At 39.4% G+C, this 14,703-nt stretch overlaps 1 long non-coding RNA gene across 1 annotated transcript; it reads left to right on the top strand.

Annotated features, from left to right (window-relative positions):
* Window positions 1-1,314: 1,314 nt before the first annotated feature.
* Window positions 1,315-11,503, top strand: LOC104875759. Its single transcript, XR_784167.2, has 4 exons — window positions 1,315-1,428; window positions 8,466-8,575; window positions 9,289-9,375; window positions 10,130-11,503. It is a non-coding gene; the product is annotated as an uncharacterized LOC104875759 (long non-coding RNA).
* The last annotated feature ends 3,200 nt before the right edge of the window (window positions 11,504-14,703 follow it).

Below are 14,703 nucleotides of genomic sequence, written 5' to 3'. Positions count from 1 at the left end.
GAGGAGATTGTCTGCAAAACATATAGACCACGCCTCTATTTACAAAGGAAAAGACTTCATTAACTCACCAGATAAAATTATTTGAGGAAAAATATGTAAACCCATCAATAATACCTGCTGTTAATATTGTTCTATCTTAACCAGTATTTGTCAGGGTGAAATTACTAGTTTTTAAATCAACAAAAGTTCTGATTGATATCAACTCAAGTGTGCATACATGTTAGTATGAAAAACACCAGAATAACAAATTCTGCTGAGGCTGCGGTGAAAATGAAACCCTCCTACAATGCTGGTGGGAATGTAAACTAGTACAATAATTATAAGAATCAATGTGCTCACCCCCCAAAAAAAAATCCCAAAAAACCCTGAAAACTAGGAATTGTATTTAATTCAGCTATTCACCTCCAAGACATCTTTCCAAAAGATTTAAATACCTCATGTTACAGCAATACATGTTTACAAGTGTTTACAGCAATATCATTTGTGTTAGCTGAATCTTGGAAGCTGCCTGTATGCCCATTAAAAGACAAATGGATACTGAGTTCAATTCCCAGTACCTCCCCCCAAAAAAAAGACAAATGGATAAATAAAATATGTATCTATACATAATGGAATACTACTTGGCTGTAAAAAAGGATAAATTGAGTCATTTGTAGTTACAACTTGAAAACATAATAAGTCAGGTAAACAAGGTCAAATACCATATGATTTCTCTCAGAAGAAAAATCCAAAGTACAAATAAATAACAAAATGAAAGGCAGATGAAAGAAGACAGAGAGAGAGAGAGAGAGAGAGAGAGAGAGAGAGAATCTTTTGAATGGAAAGGGGATCAAAAGATAAGGGGCATTAAAAGAATGAAGATATGCATCAACTCTCCACAATGGATGAATTACGTTATGTGTTGCTCATATGAACTAAAAAAAAAAAAAAAAAAAAAAAAAAAAAAAAAAGAAGGAAGAAAATGCAAAGATGGAATGGGGTAGGAGGAAGGGGAGGGGAGGAGGAATAAAAAGAATCAATAAATTTTAAGTACATGAACCTACTCCCTAAGGTGAATGTAAATGAGCACCACGAGTGTGCACTAATAAAATACTGTAAAACATAAAGTAACATAAGAAGTAAAGATTAACTTTTGTGAAAAAATAAGAACATCCTGATAAAGAAACAGAAAATAACCATTGCTTAAATAAAACACATGAGAGGCACTATATTTAGTTCTGTTATTCCGGCTGTCTTCTTAGTCACTTCCTGTCTACAACGCACCCCTCTCACTCATTGTTTGAAATCTGTGCTGCAGATTTAGCTCGCAAACAGTCCAGATAGGTTTGGTAAAGCTGGGGGTTTAAGAAAAATATTTGCATTTTCCTACTGACTGCAGTCTCCTATTGGAAGTTGGAGCACAGCATGGACCTCTTCTTCTAGAGCCGGGTAAGTTTCAGTCCTAACCTAATTCCTTCCTGCTTGGCTTAGCTCCCACGGTGCCCTACCGTTACGTCTTTCCTGAGACCAGCTTTCCCAGTGCGTGCTCTAAGGGACATTACATACGCATGAGGCTCTGATGCCGAAAATGTAAGAGGAGATGCTTTCAATCAGGGTGTATCCTACATGCTGGCAAAAGTGAGGGTCTGAGGCATCTTGAAGTACATATATCTGCTTGATTCTGCTTTATCCTATGAATCCAATCTTATTTTGTCTTACAACATTATTATAGTGCAGCTATTCTGTCACCCAGAACTAGTTACACTGCGGGGTACCAGAGTGTCATAAAACATACCCAACAAGCACTGTTGTTCTTAGCATAATTTGTAGTAACTCTAACCATAAATATCAGAAGGTTTGCTTGTATGTGTTCAACTGCCACACAGTTTCAAACCTGCAGAGGCTCCCCCAGCATTTCTCAGAACTCTGAGTTCTATCGCTGTACCAACTCCACCTGTGCTCATTATTTTTCACGTGTTCTGGGCATCTCAGTTGACATCAGGGCTGCATACAAAAGAGAATCTCAGCAACTCACAGCTATGAGAAGACACAAACGATTAACCACCGAAGTTACAACAGGGTCAATTTAAGTAGTGTATGTAAAGACTGAGGCTAAGTAGCTGGCAGCTGGCATATGGGCCAGCTGTTTTACCCTTCGCCCTGCCTTTAATCCATGTAAATGACCACAATGAAAAGCTGAGCAATAGCTTTGTTGAGAGCTTATCACCTGCTCTCAGATGTCTGCATGAGGAAAATCAGCAGATAGGAAGTGGGTCGAGCGTTGGACATGTAAAGCGTGATAAACTTATTTGGGAGCAAAATGTGAACGTGCAAGTTGTTGTCTGGAACGGGGAGTAAATTGTGAGGGGAAGTAAAGCCCAGTCTCCCTGCTGTAGTTGGAACTGAAATGTCCAACAAAAGCTCGTGTGTGGAAGGCTAGATCCAGGCTTGGTGGTATTAGGAGGTGATGGAAAATTGGAGCAGTGGGCTTCATGGAAGGTCTTTCGGTCATTGACGGTTTGCACTTTGGGTTTGTTCCTTTTCTCTCGGTGCACCCAAAGTTAAAGGGGAAAGGGTTTATTTAGCTCACAGTTGTGGAGGTTTCAGTCCACTCCTGCTGGCTCCAAGACAGGGACGGCAGCCAGGCATCTGAGAGAAGAAACCACATGGTGCCCACAAGGTAGCCGAGGCAACAAGGGACCTTAACGGCGTCTTTCTCCTCCTTTTATCTATTTAGACTAAAGACCAGGAAGATAGTGGTGTCAAATCAATCACTCATGTGTAGTGGTTCAGTAATCACACATCTTTAATCCTAGTATCACACATTCCAGATCCCGCCATCTCTGGAAAAGAAAGCCCAGCTCATCCACATGAGGCTGTGGGAGGACTCCACACACAAATGATACCACACTTGAAGATGACAGTGAGGCCATAAACTCCATTCAGATTCTACCCCCACACCTCTCTCTTCATTCCCTGGCTATGCACTGAATGATTTGACACACAGTCCTGCCATGACGTGCTGCCTTTTCATAGACCCAACAGTCACAGGGCAAATTAACCTTGGACTGGAGCTGTCAAAACTATGAGCCAAAATGCACCTTCAAAGTTCTGCTTCTGATGGAGGGTTGTGCTTCCAAAACTCCTTCTACAAGAGTTTTGTCTAATGACCATGTAAAGTGCATCTATATATTCATATTACAGTTGAGATTTTTGTGAAGCTTTTTATGTTAAAATTTATAAAAAATGTACAATTTATGTAATAAATTCATTTATGAAAGACTGATTTTTTAATTATTTTTTCTCATTGAATTTATTGGTACATTTTAGGTATACAGTACAGTTACATTCATCACTGGGATCTTGTGCCTTTACATGACAGGTCTTGGTTCTCATTTTTCCCCATTCCTCTGCCCTCCCTTCACCCCCTCCTCCCTTCCCTATTTACAAAGACTTTGTTTCCATTTTTTTTTTCTCATGCTTTTCCTCTTCCCTTATTTCCTTTCCCCTACCCTTCCCACTTCCCCTACACCTTTAGCCCTTTTCTTCCTATTTCATATGTCAATTACACAATTTGGATCTTATTTACACTTTTAGCATAGTGAGGCTATATTCTTAAGTGAAATAAATAAGACGTGTAAATACCAAATAGTTTCTCTGGTGTGAAAAACTAAAAAGGACTCACTTTTTAATAAAATTAATCCCCATATTAAAATACTGTCTAGAGTAAGCTGTTCTAAGCTTTGCATATCTTCTATGGAGGCTCCCATCCTAATACCTCAGTTCAATCAACTTAAACTATTGAATTTTTCATGGGACAGATTGACTTCATTATATAAAATATACTTAAAGTAACAGCTATAATCCAAAAGAATGCATTCTATATGAGCAATTCTTTAATTTAATTACTATTTTATCTACTTGTGAAGGTAGCTTATAAAATTTCTTCAATTAATAACTGCTTTTGAAAAAAATACCTTTCATTTCATTATTTTGGCAAATGAAAACAATTGCCAAAACTTCTGTACTTAAACAGTAAGGATAGAAATGTCTGGTAGAAACACATGCGTATTCATACGTGTTTGTTTAAATTTAGATGCATGTCCAACTCTGGGCCATTTCCATTGATGAGGGAGGAATACATATCAGTAAAATAAAATCACACTAATTAAGAAACAAACCTTATCCTCATAAGTCAATAGCTTTAGCTATTTGTTATAGTAACAGAAAGCTAACACACGCCCTCCTCAAGCACCGCACCAAGTTCTAGAGAAATGAGAGCTCCAGTCAATGAGATTATTAGGTGAATTCATAAAAACAGTTGTGTAACAAAGAATGGCGTACTTGTGGACATCAGAATTAAGAAAGACAGTCATCTACTGTGGGGTGATCTGAAGAGCTGACCTGAGGTGGTGACCCTAGCTGCTACCACTCCTCTTCCTGAAAGTCTACTCTCTGAGAGTCAGTCAGCCACCACATCATGGGACAGAACTCCTGCTGAGGCCCAAGGTGAGCTCTGAGTCCCTAGATGGATCCCTGAAAGGCCAGCTTGCTGGCAGATTGGTCAAGCATATCAACTGACTCACGACAGAAGTGAAAAAGGAAAAGGGCTTAGGGATCCCAGAACAATGGGTTCTACCCTTTGTAGCGTCTGCAAGCCTGACCTGGAGGAGAATCAGGAATACAAACAGAATATTGTGGACCCCTGGAAAAGCCTCCTGGGATTGAACTTTGCTCTTTCTCCTAGGTGTCCTGCCCCTGCCTTTCTGAAAACAAGCCTGTTCCTCTCTGTTTCTTCAAGTAGACTCCTCTGGTAGCCGGCCCAACCTGCCATTTATGTACAGTTCAGCGTGAGGGGTTCCATGGTAACCTAGGCATTTGTCTCAACAAATGTATTTTAAACAAATTGACAAATTGTTCTATTTCACCAAAGTAAGGACTATACAGATCTTTCTTTTCTTTTTACTTATTATTTTTTTTTTGGGGGGGGGGTCAGGGACTATTGCAATATCAACAAATAGGAGCCATTGGAAAGGAATTTTTTTTCCTCATTGAGTTTATTGGTACATTTTAGGGATACAGTACAGTTACATTCATTATTGGGACCTTGTACCTTTACATGACAGGTCTTGGTTCTCATTTTTTCCCCTTGTCCCTGCCCTTCCTTCACTCCCTCCTCCCCTCCCCAGCTACAAGCACTTTATTTCCATTTTTTCATTTTCTCCTATATTTTTCTTTTATTACCTTTCCCTACCCTTCCCACTTTCCCTACACCTTTAGCCCTTTTCTTCCTATTTCACATGGTCCATTATCTCATTAGGATCTTATGTACTATTACAGTTTATTCACACCTGAGAGAGGAATTTTTTTTAATTGTGGTATGTGTGTGATTTGACAGTGATATGCTCTGATAGTTCTTTCTTTCTATTGCTGTATATACCCATGCCAAGACAGAACAAGGGCAGGGGAGGTCTAGCTACCACAACTTCCTAAATCCCTCTACTTTCTTCGTCTAGCCAAGCATCTTATTTCCAATGATGTGTCTGGTTTAAAAATTCTCTTCCCATTTTCCTCTGTTCCAAACACGGATTTCTTTGGTGAGGTGATAAAGAAATATGGATGATTAAACTAGTTTGTGTTAAGGTGTGAGTAACTCATGACTCATTTCATGCACCAATGGATACTGCATCTTAATGAAAACCTTTCTGGTGATGATAAAGGTGGTAAAGAATTTCTTATGGGATGTAGCCAGAAATTACCTGCATGCCTAGAGTTCTTAAAGTGTATTAATGACATCCCTTATTTTTAAACTATTCATATTTTAGGTCTTTCTAGCTAGATGGAATTTCAAAGCAGAGAAAAAGACAGAGAAAGAGACAGAGTGAGGCAGAGAAACAGACGGGGAGACAGACAGAGAATGTGGGTTTAGAATGATCTTCATACTTGGTTCAGTTGTGTTTTATTTGTGCTTGTCATAACTGGCTTTATTAAGCAAAAATTCTGCAAGAAGCAAAATTAACAATTTTAACAGAGTGATGAAATTCTAAAACCTGTAGCTAAAGGAGGAGCCATTCGAAAATAATGAACCAAGTTTCAATCATTGTCAAAAGCTTCATCCTTACGTTAGTAGCACTAATCAAGTGGAGAGCATTTAGCTCCTTGTTTATTTTTTCTTACATAACAAAATTAGTCACCTACACAGTAATAAATTTCTTGTTCATTATACAGAGAATGTCTTGCTTTATTTTGGAATAGAAGTGGCTGAAACTGAACATAAGTGATAAAGTTAAAACTAATGTTCCTGTGAATGATGTGTAGCTGTGGCTTATAGTTTCCCCTTTGTAAATGCAGATGGCTGCACAAACATAGTTCCTCTAGCAAATCCAACTTTGACACTCAAAACTGAGACATCCCTGCACGTGTTTTCATCCTGTATTATCCAGTGCAATTTTCTCTCTTCCTGAAGATTTAGGTCCCTTTGCCAGAAAAGAGGCCAAGTGTATCGCTTATCCTTTTGTTAACGGAAGCATGAGTGTGACTATGTGTGCTGGATATTTAGTAGTGGTTCCGAGTTAGGGTTGGGGCAAATTCAGGACTTTGCTTCCACATTACTGAAGCTAAATCAGCACCTAAATCTTGGACTATTGCCTTGGTGATTATAAAAAGCAGATGAAATGGATCCAGAGAAGGAAATTATTTTTGAAATGTGAACTTGGGATGGTTGAGGATATTTACAGCTCCAACTCTACTGCAGATAGAGGGCAGGAGGCTGACCTTGCTATTGCAAGGAGTGGAGTGGAAAGGAGCTGTCCTTTCTGCCTGGCTGGCACTGCTGAGGCCATGATGGAAAACGAGGAGGCCAGGCAATCTCACATGACAGATAAGGAGCTGTATAGCTGCCCTTGCCTCTCCACCTAATATGACTTTCCCAATACAGCAAGAAAAAGCAACATATACATTTGCAATAAATGACTGTGAGAAGGTTCCCTAATAAGACTGCATTTTCAAAGTTGATTTTCTGGAGCTGACCATCCTCAGTGGAGAAAAGATAGCCTCTTCAATAAATGGTGTTGGAAAAACTGGATTTCAACCTGCCACAAATTAAAACTGAACCCTTATCTTTCACCATGCACTAAATTAAAATCCAAGTGGATGAAAGATCTACATCTTAAAACAGAAACACTATACTTGCTGGAAGATAAGTTAGGCAGAACTCTGGAAGACACTGGCATAGGAAAAGACTTTATGAACAAATCCTCAGTAGCATGGGAACTAGCAGGAAGAATCAACAACTGGGATCTCATCTTATTAAAAAGCTTCTGTACTGCAAAAGAAACCATCAACAGAACTGAGAGACAACCTACAATGTGGGAAAAAAATTTACCAGCTGCTTCTCAAACAAAGGGCTATTATCTAGAATATATAAAGAACTCAAAACAATCAGCACCCCCAAATATAAAGACCTGATTCAAAAATGGGCATCAGAAATGAACAGACATTTCTTGGACAAAAAAGTAAAAGCAGCAAGTAAGTATATGAAAAAATGTTCCACATCACTGGTCATTCGAGAGATGCAGATGAAAACAACACTGAGATTCCACCTCATCCCACAAAGAATGTCTGCTATCAAGAAATCAAACAGTAACAAATGTTGGCAGGGTTGTGGGGGAAAGGAAGCCTTCTCCATTGTTGGTGGGAGTGCAGACAGGTGTAATATGGAGATACCTCAAAGAGCTTGGACTGGAGGCTCTATTTGACCCAGCCATCCCTCTGCTGGGTATCTTTCAAAAAGAACTAAAATAATCATATCACAGTGATGTATGCACACCCATGTTTATAGTGGCACAGTTTGTAATAGCTAAAACTTGGAAACAGCCTATTTGCCCATCTGTTGGAGACTGGATAAAGAAGATGTGGTTTGTCTATAAAATGGAATATTACTCAGCCATAAAGAATGAGAAATGAGATTCATTCATAGGAAAATGGATACATATTGAGGACATACCCCTAAGTGAAATAAATAAGTCACACATGTGTAATTACTGAATAGTTTCTGTGTTATGAATAAACTATAATAGTACATAAGATCCTACTGAGATTACTGACATTGTGAAATGGGAAGAAAGGGGCTAAAAATCTAGGGAAGATGGGATGTTTAGGGGAAGGGTAATAAGAGAAAAGAAACAAATGTAAGATAATGAAAAGATGGAAATAAGGTGTTTGTAGCTGGGGAGGGGAGGAGGGGGTGAAGGGAGGGCAGGGACAAGGGGAAAAATGAGAACCAAGACCTGTCATGGAAAGGTACAAGGTCCCAACAATGAATGTAACTGTACTGTATACCTAGAATGTACCAATAAACTCAATTGAAGCTGGAAAAAAAGACTGTATTTTCTGGTAGAGGAAGAAATGGTTAATCTTCAAACTAATTTCCTAGAAGTTGTTTCCCAGGAGAAGTGTTGATGTGAATGTGTTTCCTCCTCCTGCAGCTGGCCTGTCCGCAGACCTCCGGTGCTCACTCTCCAGCTGTCTCACTCTCAGCCTGCGATCCTCTCAGGCGCTCAGAACGCAGCTTCCCAGAGCTTTCCCCACATAGCAGGTACCTTTCCCACATGACTTTTCTCCTTGTCAGTGATTTTTCTTATCCCTTTGTTCTTTATCCTTCTTTTTTCCCTTTCTATGTTTTCCTTTATACTTCCTTACATTTTTAATTTAAATTTAGGAAGCCCTTGTGCTGTGTCGCACTGTGATGATTAACCCAGCTCACAATCCAAGGCAAATGCTCCTGTCACAGACAAAGAGCTCCTCTCCTCCCTCAGACAGGCTCAAAACAGGAGTCCTTTCCTCCTGGAGGCTTCTCTAAAAGCTCGAGGCTGACTTTGACTGCTCCTTCCTGTGCTGTCAGAGGCCCCAGGGTATCTCTCCCTTCAGCAGGTGCTTATGCCACTTCCTTCTGGCTCCACTGCAGGGTAAGATTAGTGGCTGCCATTGATGATCCTTGCCTAGGTACATAATAAGTTACTAAAAATATTGATTAAATTAATGAATACACCACACATACACACACTTTATTTTTGTTTCCTCTCTATTCTTCTCCAGCATTCTGCTGAATGAATTATGTCTTTTTCAGATTGAATATTCTGTATTCCTAACTGCTTTCATTTAGCTATCAATGGCCTTAAACTTCTGTTTAAAACATATTTTCCTTGATTACAATAACAACTCAAAATGTCCTTGGTTTCTTGAGAAGAGTTTGTGTTAACTCCAATTTATGATTTCTACTTTATCATTTTACTCTTGTGGTTCTCAAAGTGTGGTGGCCAAAGGAACATCATCAGCATCCGATGAAGAAAGACAGTCTTGGTCTCCACCAAAGAACTCATGGATCAGAAACTCTGGGTAAGGAAAAAAAACGAGAAGAAAGGAAAAAACAGAAACAAAGTGTTTGTAAATAGCAAGGGTGGAGGGTGATGAAGGGAGGGCAGGAGTATGGGGAAAAAATAGGAACCAAGACCTGTCATGTAAATGTACAAGATCCCAGTAATGAATGTAACTGTACTGTATACCTAAAAAATACCAATAAACTCAATGAAAAACAAAAACAAGAAAGAAAGAAAGAAGAAAGAAAGAAAGAAAAACTCTGGGTGTGGGCCAGCGGTCTCTGAAAAGCTCTCCAACAGACACCCATTCCTGGTCACTTCTGAGAGGAACCGCTCTTGCTGAATTACTTTTTCTGTCGAGATTTAAGATTTTTCCCATTTGACTTGGTTGTCAGACTAAAACACAACTCTTTATTTCTCTAAAGGGTATGTGCAGACATTCACAGGTCTTATGATGAGGTGTGTGCTATATTATAACACACACCTGCAATAGAAGAGAAAACTTTATAGCAGTATTAAAACCATTAAAAGAAAGACTGACTCATATTTTCTCCCTGTTTGGAGTGGCTTTGAGTTTCTAAATATCTGAGGGAACTTTTTATAGGTTTTTAATTTTATTTCTGCTGTGAAAAGAAAATAAGCTCTCACTGTTACATCCTTTTCTGCATTTTGTTTACACATAATTGTTTTTTCCCTTACTGGGGACTGAATCCAGGGACATCACACTGAACAACATTGCTGGTCCTTTTAAAAATATTTTTGCTTTGTGACAGGGTCTCAGGAAGCCATTAAATCGCCCAAACTGTGGTCGAACTTGAAATTCTCCTGGCTGGGTCTCCGCAGGCTGGGGTTACAGACTGCACCACCAGGCCCAGCTAAACGTACATTCTTTAGAAGAAACTGGTAACGTGAATTCAGTAAATAACAATATAATATACAATTTTACCAACTAATTTTAAAATGGTAGCGCCTTTTGGAGGAGGTAAAAACAAATTTTAAGCATATTATTCTATGAAGAATGCAAATGAAAAACGGTAAGGGGAGCAGGGTTTCGCTAAAAATAGAAAAGCTGTAGAAGAGACTTGAGATAAAAAGGAAGACGCAGACGGAAAAGACAAAGCGAGGAATGAAAACAGGCAGCGCGTAACAGACGCGGAAGTTAAGGAAGAAGGCAGGATGCCTGAAGCTTCCTCCAGGGCGGGCCTTCAGATCGGGAGACGGCGGAGAACAGACCGCGAGCTGGGCGGAGCCGCTCCCCCGAGTCACAAAACCCGGCCAGGTGGAAGGGCGGCCAAGGGAGGTGGACCCAGCGACCCACGAGCAGCGCGGACCAGGTGCGTGTACCGCAGAACTTCCGAGATGGTGAAAGATCGTTTTAATCAGTCGTGAAACTAAGTCATGTAGAAGGGCGGGCAGCTTTTCTGTCCATCTCTTATTGGTGAAGAAAACCACAGACACCACCAAAGTGGAGCGTGGAAGTGTAGGCTGTATTCACACACTTTTTTTTTTTTTTGTACCAGGGATTGGACTCCGGTCCTTGAGCTTGTGAGGCAGGTGGCAGAACACAAAAAGGTCTCTTTAGTGGAGAAAGGAGAGGTTAAGGAGAAGCAGGGAGGGGGACAGAGAAAGAAGGAGAGAACAGAGACCAAATCCAAAGGCTGAGCTGGCTGTGGGAAAGGTAATCTTCATTACAGGTAAATGCAGCCATGGTTCCAATCTCTATGCAGTTTTTAACGTCCGAGTAAATCTATATGTAGCTAGGACTTTCGTTACCTGAATGATTTTTCATTGAGACAATATGTAGACAATCCCAATAATTCAAGAACTAAAGAAATATCCCACACGTGACCCGATTTTATAAAATCTAGGTGTTGCCTTCAGAATGAGAAGATGTTTCAGTATGAATCACTGACTGGGGAAAAGTCACCATGAGCAGCGGCGATTCCGTTCTCTGACACGTGAAGATAAGCCTAGAATCACCTGGCATTAGCAGTCACACAAAGGGGTATAAATGTGTTGACGGCTAAAGGATTTTAAATGTTTTGTAATTAACTTAGAAAACAGAGCTGAGAGGAAATGAGGTGAAAAAGCTTGTCACAATAGTTTTGCTAAGGTTGGCAAAGAAAAAAGCTATTAAAGCTTTGAAGGGGGAAGAATATTGTTATCCAGAAAATGGAAACATGTAACTAATGTGAAAGCACTACTAAAGTGATATATTAATAGTTTTCATCATAATTTTCTTTGGTCAAAAACATTGAAAAATAAACATTGCCTGATTTGATTAAATATGTGTGTGATGCTAAGTGATTTCTTTAATTTCCTGGAATTTTATTCAAGATAAAATAAATGTAAGAATTTATAGTTAGGGGTAGTTTTCTCTATTTTAAATTATTTCCGAATACCTTTTAAGGTGCTTATATATCCTTATATAGTTCAGATTATTCCATTATGTTATTTCTGGAATATTTTATAAATGTTTTAACTTACATACTAAGTGTTATTTACTTACTGGATATTATGTGATATGTTAATACATGCATGTATCATATAGTGTTCAAATCGGAGTAAGCATTTTTCGTGTCACTGTATTGAAAGTGTTCAAAGTACATTCTTCTAGATTCTTGCAACGCACAGCACATCATGATCCGTCATCACGTTTTTGGAATATTGCTATGAAACAGTAAGGAGATTTTTTTCACTTTTTGTTCTTCTCAACATTACTGAGCATTTTAAAATAAGGAAAGCAAATTGCTTTTTTTACAAGTGTTACTAAAAATCACAGGCTTATTACAAAATAAATTTTGAAGAAACAAAGAAGTGAGTGCAGGCTCTTTGTATTCCCCCAGTCTAGCACCCGATCAGCGTCCTGCGCCGTCTTCCACTTCCCTATACGGTCCGCAGTGTGCAGCTCAGGAAGCCTCCTGAGTCAGGGGCAGGGCTCTTACCCCCATCTGCTCTGGCACCTAAATGCATCAAGCCACACTGATTTAATAAATCAGAACGCTTTCGTTTACATGGATGCCTAATCACAGACTCCCAATCATTTCTTTAAAACACAATAGGGACGTGTCTGACCCAAGACATTATTTGGGAGATGAGCTAATGATGGCAAGTAAGGCAAAAGGATCACATGGGGTTCTGATCTGTGAACTTGAGGCGATGGTGGAGAAGAAAATAACTATCCTGTGGGACAGAGGACTGATGCAGGTGTCCAGCACTGTAAATGAGAGATTGTGAGATCAGGGGTTATAAAAGAAGTCCTTTGCCATATGCTGATGGCATGGAATGGGAGAGTCTTCACAGGTCACCGGGGTGCATGAGCATCCCAGACAGACTCTTGCTCCAAGTTAGCACCTTCTGCTTGTCAGGGATGGATGGGCTGCAACACCAGCCCATACTGGAGAGGATCTGATCAAGACCATGCTCAAAGTCTTTCAGACAACATGGACTACATGTAACATGTACTGACCCCTTAGAAAAGAACCCTCATAAGGACTAACGGGCAGTCTGCTGCTGTGTACAATCTTTATATTTCTTTCAAGCTGTGCAGAGAATAATCAAAGGAGGACTGATGTGCATGTTCTTTCATCAAATATCAAGCATATAGGCTTCTCAGGCATATTTGAGTGTTGACTGAAAGATAATGTTTACTAGGAATGAAAGTCAGCGTGAGAAACAGTAAAAAAAAAAACAAAAAAACAAAACGCTTCCAAGAAGATGGTATTACAGACACCACCGCAATAAAGATAATTGCTAAAACAATCCATTGGTTTTATTTGCATTTCTTCATCTTTTCACTAGAATACATCTCATGGGAATTTTAGCGCACTTCAGCCCCCACTGTGTTGGGAAGTGACAGATCCATGTGCTGGACTGAGTATAAAATTTGGGAAGAGGAAAACAGCAGCAACTACAGCCAAAACAAGCTGAACTGAAGCAAATCACTAATTACACCATTTCCTGGGTGTGTGACCTTGGGCAAAAAATATCTGGGGGTCACAATGCACTAGGTATTGATATGGAAAATAGTATCCACCATATGTAAAGACCAAGGTGACATAGGACGAGGCATGTGAAACGTTTTCTATAGTAGGTAAATATGTGAGTGGCAGAGTCTGCTGCAACATAAGGGAGCGAAATTGGAAAGTTTTCCTCCTTCAGAGGTATATGACTTGACACTCCGAAGTCCTTACAAACCTTAACTTTTTTTATTAGCATCCTCATTCCATTCGCAGATGCACTGTTACTGGCACATGCTGCTGTTTCTTAGCTTGAACATTTTCTGGCAGCTTATTTGGCTGACATTCTCAGTTACATCCCAGCTAGGATTTTGTATTCTGTCCCTCAAGCCCCAGGCACTCAAAAGCACACTCTTTTTTTTTTTTTTTTTTTTTGCACACATGAACGTGATTGCACATTTGTTGTTGACACAAAACAATTACTATGGTTACTCATCTCATCCAAATAAATCGTGTATTTGCACTCAGCTTCAAGTAGGCAAAGCTGTGTCAAACCTCAAACCTTAAAACCATCTGGATTGAGAGCAGAGGATGGCCAGGACCGTGGGTTCTCCTCACTGTGATTTCGACCATTTTAATTTGACTTACACCTTGAACAATCATGCTTCTCTTCAATAACGTCTTACAATTTTTAAAAATCTCTGTGTGTGAGGCAGTGTGCTAAGTGATTTATGTATATTAACATGTTGATCCTTACAGCAACCTTGAATAGTCATTATAAGTGTGTGTATTTTACAATGAGAAAATGAAAGCTTAGGGGCTTACGTAATCTGTCAGCTACCGCATCATGAGAAAGTAAGAAAGGTAGATTTAAAATCGGGTCTTCTTGAAATGCAGACTCAGATCTGGTATAAGTATATGGCAATTCGATGGTACAGATTGTTTCTTTCACATATAATTTTCCAATCAAATTGTCTCCCTGGGCTCCTCATTGCCTCCTGGGTAAAGATCGCATGGCTCGGTCATTTAGGATCTTCATTCAAACTTTGTTCATCTTAATTACTGATGCTCTTGCGAAGGATAAAGTGTGTTCCAGCAAGGCCACTTCCTTTACTCTCTAGTGAGCATCTGCTCTAAACTACTCATTTAGCTTTGAAAAATGTGTCAAATCAAATTCATTCCAAGGCAGTATAATTTCAAATGATTAGGGAGATGTATTCAGAACATCTTTTGAACACCTTATGATGGCCTATTTAAATTATTTTTCTTCTAAAGCAAGGATGTTTCTTTCTTAAACTAACAAAATGATTTGTTAAGTGCTAAACATGTTACAAAGTGGGAAACACAGACCTGTAGCCTATTGGTTTTAATTCATTTCACATCTTTAC

The sequence above is a fragment of the Fukomys damarensis genome, unplaced genomic scaffold (assembly GCF_012274545.1).
Source record: "Fukomys damarensis isolate Sample0158 unplaced genomic scaffold, DMR_v1.0_HiC HiC_scaffold_29, whole genome shotgun sequence".
In the NCBI taxonomy this organism is placed as follows: domain Eukaryota; kingdom Metazoa; phylum Chordata; class Mammalia; order Rodentia; family Bathyergidae; genus Fukomys; species Fukomys damarensis.
Note: the sequence above shows the minus strand (reverse complement) of the source record. Positions and strands in the feature narration are given on the sequence as shown.